This window comes from Eptatretus burgeri, chromosome 8, assembly GCF_056783735.1.
Source record: "Eptatretus burgeri isolate ZD-2024b chromosome 8, Ebu_testis_v1, whole genome shotgun sequence".
NCBI classification, from domain to species: Eukaryota; Metazoa; Chordata; class Myxini; order Myxiniformes; family Myxinidae; genus Eptatretus; species Eptatretus burgeri.
In genome coordinates, this window is record NC_140968.1 from 14,890,126 (window position 1) to 14,896,773 (window position 6,648).

Consider the following 6,648-nt stretch of genomic DNA (forward strand, 5'->3'; position numbering starts at 1 on the left):
GAGAGTGGAGGGTGCTGTAGGAGTGAGAGAGTGGAGGGTGCTGTAGGAGTGAGAGAGTGGAGGGTGCTGGAGGGGTGAGAGAGTGGAGGGTGCTGGAGGGGGTGAGAGAGTGGAGGGGGTGAGAGAGTGGAGGGTGCTGGAGGGGGTGAGAGAGTGGAGGGTGCTGGAGAGGGTGAGAGAGTGGAGGGTGCTGGAGGGGGTGAGAGAGTGGAGGGTGCTGGAGGGGGTGAGAGAGTGGAGGGTGCTGGAGGGGGTGAGAGAGTGGAGGGTGCTGGAGGGGGTGAGAGAGTGGAGGGTGCTGGAGGGGTGTGAGAGTCGAGGCTGCAGGAGTAGTGAGGGAGTCAAGGTTGCTGGAGGGGTGTGAGAGTAGAGTTGCTGGAGGGGTAGGGAGTGGAGTGGAGGAGAGATGGGACAAAACAAGGAAGTCAGTGACTGACAGTAAACGTGTTGCAGAGTCGATTTTTTTATGGGTTGATTGCAGTGGCTTTCGTTGTTGTCACCACATGAATGGTGGTGGTGGTCATACGGCAGCTTAGCTGCTGGGGTAACTATCATTTCTTGAAGCGTGACTGTGTCACTGATGCAGTGCCCCTCTACCAGTACACACACTGGAACTGGTACTCATTTTGCCAACCTCGGAAGGATGACAGGCTGAGTCAACCCCCTGGTGTATTAATTCAGCGGCCGACGGGGCTTGAACTCAGGACCCTAGGATCCCAAGCCACCACCCTAACCACTGAGCCAACACCAGGCTTACCACATGAATGACCAGCATCCACTGAAGGTGTCGATATCACAAGTTATAAATGTAGTATATATATTCATATATTTATCGAAATAACTGGAGAATTGTTATTTTGTATACAGCCTGTGGCTGCTGGTTGCATTATTGCTGGGTTGCACAGCTGTGCCGTTGATGCAATGTCCCCTGTTTCCAGTAAGCTGGTGGTTATTTTGCCAACCTCAGAAGGATGACAGGCTGAGTCAACCCACCTGTTGTTATTTAACTGAAAGACAGGGGCTCAAACTCAAGTCCCTGAAATCTTAAGCCAGTGACTTTAACGGTTAAGCCAACACCAGGATTTTAGGAGATAATAATGTGATAATTATGTATTGGTAATCTCATAATTAATGTTACCGTAAGTGTTTTGTAACCATAGTTAGAAATGGCCAGGATCAGATGCACAGGAAGCTCCTTGTCGCCCTCACATCCTGTCTGTGTCTTTTCCTTTTTCCATAAGTGATCGGGTCTTAATCATTCCCATTGTCCCTTCTCACATTCCCCACATGTTTCATGTAAACATGGCATGTTAGAGGTTTGCAACACCCAGAGGTTCCTCATGAATATGGTCATTCCAAGCGTGCAGACCATACACATTCCGATGACACGGAGCCAACGCATGAGTGACGTAGTTGGCGTGGGTTCACGTGTGTGACCCTTGCGGAAGCAGGAGGAAGCTTCACCCCAAGGTGTCGGGGTCGTGGCTACATAATCCAGCTGTGCTCTGACACCGAGTGCTCATCAAGTAAAGAGTCGAGACGGAGGTCATTAACAGGAGATTTTGAGAATTGGGAGACTTTAAGAGACCCAAAGGGAGTCTGGAGGAGTGAGAAAGCGATTCGGTGCCACAGCCGAACACAGATGCGAAGAGCAATTGAGAAGAACGGACAGCAGAGCGTTCTGCATGGATGCGGAGCCTGACCCGCATGCCTACATTGCACCTCCCGACATTGTATAAAAGGAAAGATCACTACAACCTCTATCTCATCCATTCTGTCTATTCTTTTATTGTCCTATGTTGCTGAATGAGTCTACCTGTGATAAGTTTAGTTGAAGGTTTAGGCGAAGAGTCCAGCTAGTTTCTCTATTATCTTTATTCCTTTTATTTTTTCTGTCTCCCCATCCTCATAAATTATGAAACCCGTTATTTTTACCTCCGCCGTTGAAGGTGAAGGAGGTCATGTTTTCACTCCTTTCTGTCTGTCTGTTATTTGCAAAATCGAAGATTTGTTATGTATATTGGTCAGTCGATTTTGTTATTGTCTGTTTGTCACCTACAGGTCAAAATTTTAAACCGATCTTCACAAAACTTCACCACATGGGAGAGTTTGTCATAAGGAAGAAGCCTATTGCTTTTGAGGTCAAAAGGTCAGAAGGTCAACATGGTCCCAAGGTCAACAACGTAGGCCGAATTTCTAAAATTGTCAATTTTCATCCGATTGACTTGAAATTTGAAGAGGAGTTGCATATTTCGTCATTGAATTCAACCATCAATTATTTTTTAGATCAAATTTGTTTTGTGGATTTTGCAAGTCTCGAACTGATTAGATGATGGTGAAGATCCAGATCCGGATCCGGCTTCTATAATTTTTTTAAGTGATTCTTCACCATTGAGAGATAGGGCTAAACTAATGTATAGCATGATATCTCAAAAAGTTGTGGACGGTTTCCAACGAAATTTGGTGGACAGGTTGGGTGTGTGGCAAGGACTAATTGGTTCGATTTTGCTGAAGATCTGGATCCGGATCTGGATAGGAGAATTATTTATTTTTAAGTGATTCTTCACCATTGAGAGATCGGGCCAAAAACGATATATAGCACGATATTTCAAAAATGTATTGGCCTGATATGTTCTCATGGATCAGGCATTATGTGGCAGAGGTATGCGCTCTTCCGAGTTCCCTTCTAGTTTAAAGTGTATTTGCCATGCATTTGTCGGCAGAATCGCCCGACAGCATAACCAAATTCCCCTTTAAAGGCCCTGTCACACCTTGACGATTTAGCCAGCGTATGCCTAACGTATGCAAACTTGGCTAAAACGCTGGCACTCATCGAATACGTTATGGGTAAGTTTGTATACGTTAAGAGCACGCTGGCATACGTCGTAGTATGCTGGCATACGTCTTTGTATGCTGGCACACGTCATAGTATGCCGAGGTGTCAGACAAATTTTCCATGCTTGAAATTTTTCGACGTATGCCAGCGTATGACTCACGCATTCCGCATAATGCTGGCCATAAGCTGTAGGCACGTTACGCGATCGTTGACACACATCGACACACGTTACTTGTAAGTTACTCATAAGTCGAAACACGTCAAGGTAATGTTTAGCGTACCCGAAACTTATTTCTAACCTCTGAGTAACTTGTTGTCGGCACGTTACGCGATCGTTGACACACGTCGACACACGTTACTTGTACGTTATTTTTCTGCTGATTCAGAAAGCAGGAACACATCATCTGCATCGTCAAAGTCATTTCCAAGGGAAACTCCACAATGCTGACCTCCATTGTGCATTCTGTTGTATTGTCATTGGCTGGGAGGAAGAGTGTCGGTGCCAGCACATCACCTTGTCGAACACCGATAGCATATTGAAATTAAATAACTCAGATAAGTACCCTCCAGTGTGGACAGAGCTTCCGGTGTTGGTGTAGAGAGCCCGAATGAGTCCGACGATATTTGGTGATGCACCCGAGGCGTCCGGTAAAAGCCACAGACAGTTGCAATTTAGAGAGTTGAAGGCCGTCTTGATATCTACATTGGCTGCAAATGTGGGACAAGCAAACTCTCTTCGTTTTTCCCAAATCTGACAGAAGGAGAAGGTTTGTATGATTATTGTTCTGTCATGGGAAACTATCCTGTTGTTGTCTCCGCTTTCTGTCTAACACTTCCTGGTCCGTGATTAGCCTGCTGTTGATTGGGAACAGGTCGTGAATGCATTCTTGGCTTGTGGTCTATTGTGATAGCAGCTCCTTCCCTGTGTAAGCTGTCATCACAGTCTGAATGTGTGTCGATGGGCAGCTAAAGTGTCATTTCCGGTCCACCAAACTTCTGTTAATCCCACTATGGTTACTTACAGTCACTCAAATGATCTGGACATGAGTTTAGCTGCTCTAGAGGGCATCACAGATTGAGTGTTTCAAGTAGCGATATGTATCTGGTCAAGGACATTTCTAAGTTGTATATCTGGATGGGTCCATCCGTTTCTCTCATTATTGGTTTCTTTTGTGAGATTATCTCACCCAGCTGGCTGTCCAAACTAGCACAGGCAAAGTTGGCTGGTAACCTTGTTTTGAGGGAAAACGTGCCGATACACCTGGCATTTCCCCTAAGTAATCTGGCAGGTGGTCATCCAGAAGGTCAGAGCCCTGTTAGCCTGGTTCCTCAAAGAGTCAGTTTCCCATCTCCACCATGAGGAGGTGAAGTTGTCTGACAGCTTTCTTGAGTGGCTTGAATGACAGCTCTTGGACAAGTCTCACCCAAGCTATAGTGCCTTCAGAAAGTACTCACACCCCTCGACTTTTTCACATTTTATTGTGTTACAGGCTGAATACAAAATGGATTGAATTAAAATTTTTGTCACCGATCTACACAAAATACCCCACAATGACAAAGTGAAAACATGCTTTTAGAAATTCTTACAAATAAAAAAAAAATGAAACTTCTAAATGTCTTGCGTCAATAAGTATTCAACACCCTGAGTCAATATTTTGTTGAAGCGCCTTTGGCAGCGATTACAGCTTCGAGTCTTGTTGAGTATGTCTCTATCAGCTTTATACATCTGAATTTAGGGATTTTCTCTCATTCTTCCTTGCAGATTTGCTCAAACTGTGTCAAGTTGGATGGGGAGTTTCAGTGAACAGCAATCTTCAAATCATTCCACAGATTCTCAATTGGATTCAAGTCTGTGTGTTGGTTGGGCCACTCAAGGACTTTCACGTTCTTGTTCAGAAGCCATTCCAGTGTTGCTTTGGCTGTATGCTTGGGGTCATTGTCCTGTTTGAACATAAATCTACGCTGCAGTTAAAGCTCTTTTGCACTCTGAAGCAGGTTCTCCTCAATAATTTGCCCGTATTCAGCTCCATTCATTGTTCCCTCTGTACTTACATGTCTCTCAATACCTGCCGCTGAAAGTATCCCCAGAGCATGATGCGGCCACCACCATGCTTCACCTTCGGGTGATGAGCTGTGCTCGGCTTCTGCCAGATGTAGCACTTTGCGTTCAGACCAAAGAGTTCAATTTTGATCTCATTGGACCACAGCATCTTTTGGCCTCATCCTCTGAATGTCTTTCATGTGCCTCTTTTGAAAACTCCAGGCATGCTGTCATGTGCGCCTTTTTCTTAGGAGTGGCTTCCGTCTGGCCACTCTCCCATAAATCCTCGATTTTTGAAGCGCTGCAGAGACTTTTCCTTCCGGCAGGTTCCCCCATCTCAGCCAACCAGGGTTCCATCAGAGTGGTCATTGGGTTCTTGGTCACCTCACTGATCAAGGTCCTTCTTGCCCAGTTGCTCAGTTTGGTTCGATGGCCAGCTCTGGGAAGAGTCTGGGTAGTTCCATATTCTTTCCATTTCCAAATGATGGAGCCCACTGTGCTCTTGGGAACTATCAACACTCGAGAAATTGTTTTATACGTTTCCCCAGATCTACGCCTCCTCACAATTCTATTTCGGAGTTCTACGGATAGTTCCTTGGACTTCATGGTAGAGTTTCTGCTCTGGCATGCACTGTCAACTGCAGGACCTTGAAAAGGAAGGAGTGTTTCTTTCTAAATCATGTCCAATCAATTGAATTGGCCACAGCTGGACTCCAATCAAGTTGTAGAGATACATCTCAAGGATGATCAAAGGAAATTGGATGCTCCTGAGCTCAATTTGGAGTCTCATAGAAAAGGGGTGGAATACTTGGGATCCATCGTGAGGTCCTCAGTATGCCATGGCTTGGTTTCCAAAAGATCCCATTCACCTAATTCCACTTTTAGGGGACCAGGCAGTGCACCATGCTGATCCAGTACAAGCCTAAATATGAGGAGAGGAGCTAAGATGTTCCAAATAATTTATATAATGAAGAAATGCCGATGTCTTTAAAACAATTTATTATTTACATGGATTCAAAATTCGAGTTTAACTCAATAAACTTCAGGCAGTCAAGGAGATCGTTTTTGTAAACCTCTTTATTTGTCATCCTGAACCAATTTTCATGGCATTCCAACAATGGGACATGTCCTTGGCTCGTTCAATGGAGGCATCGAACATGGAAATTTCCGATTATTGAAATTGATTGTCACATCCAGATATCGTTTTGAACACGTCATAACAGCGTCAGCATGCTTGAGGTTGGAATACTGTGATGTCATTTGCTCTTTTGTGCTTTCCAAACGACCTGGAACCTTCGATGGCTTCAAGGTCCGGTTTCATAAGCTCTCCTTCCTTTTATAGAGGAGGTCATCCTGAATGACTGGCTATGGCTACATCCCCCTTCTGCCGAAACTGAATATTATAATAAAAATCAGTGGTCTGACATCATTTGCATGCTTAACTCGAAGAATATGTTTGCTTTTCTCCACAAGACCGAGGCTCATGGAAGAGTGATTTATTGACCTGGTTAAGCGGTGCTGTTAGGGTTAAAGTATTTCATGAATCGTCTGTGGAATCATTATGTATCGTGACTCCCGTGACATGTTTCCCGAAAACTCTTGGTTTTGTTCGTATCGTCCAGTCAAAGATTGTTCGTATTCTCTACAGGGAATCAACATGTGTTCGGCCTGCTGGTTTCATCATTCTGGAAGGAGAGGTATGGGTTGGAGAGGGGGTGAGGGGGGGGCGGGGGGGAGGAGGATGTACAGCTGAGCTGTACCCAGCCTGATA

The 6,648-nt window shown here is 45.1% G+C and overlaps 1 protein-coding gene across 5 annotated transcripts in view; it reads right to left on the bottom strand.

The window, feature by feature from the left end:
- Positions 1–5,936: 5,936 nt before the first annotated feature.
- LOC147021167 (glucagon receptor-like) overlaps positions 5,937–6,648 on the bottom strand; it is a 79,825-nt gene continuing 79,113 nt past the window's right edge. For all 5 annotated transcript variants that reach the window (XR_015060725.1, XR_015060724.1, XM_085891012.1 and 2 more), the window contains one exon: positions 5,937–6,648. This exon is cut by the window's right edge. The gene's annotated coding sequence lies outside the window, so the exon portion shown is untranslated.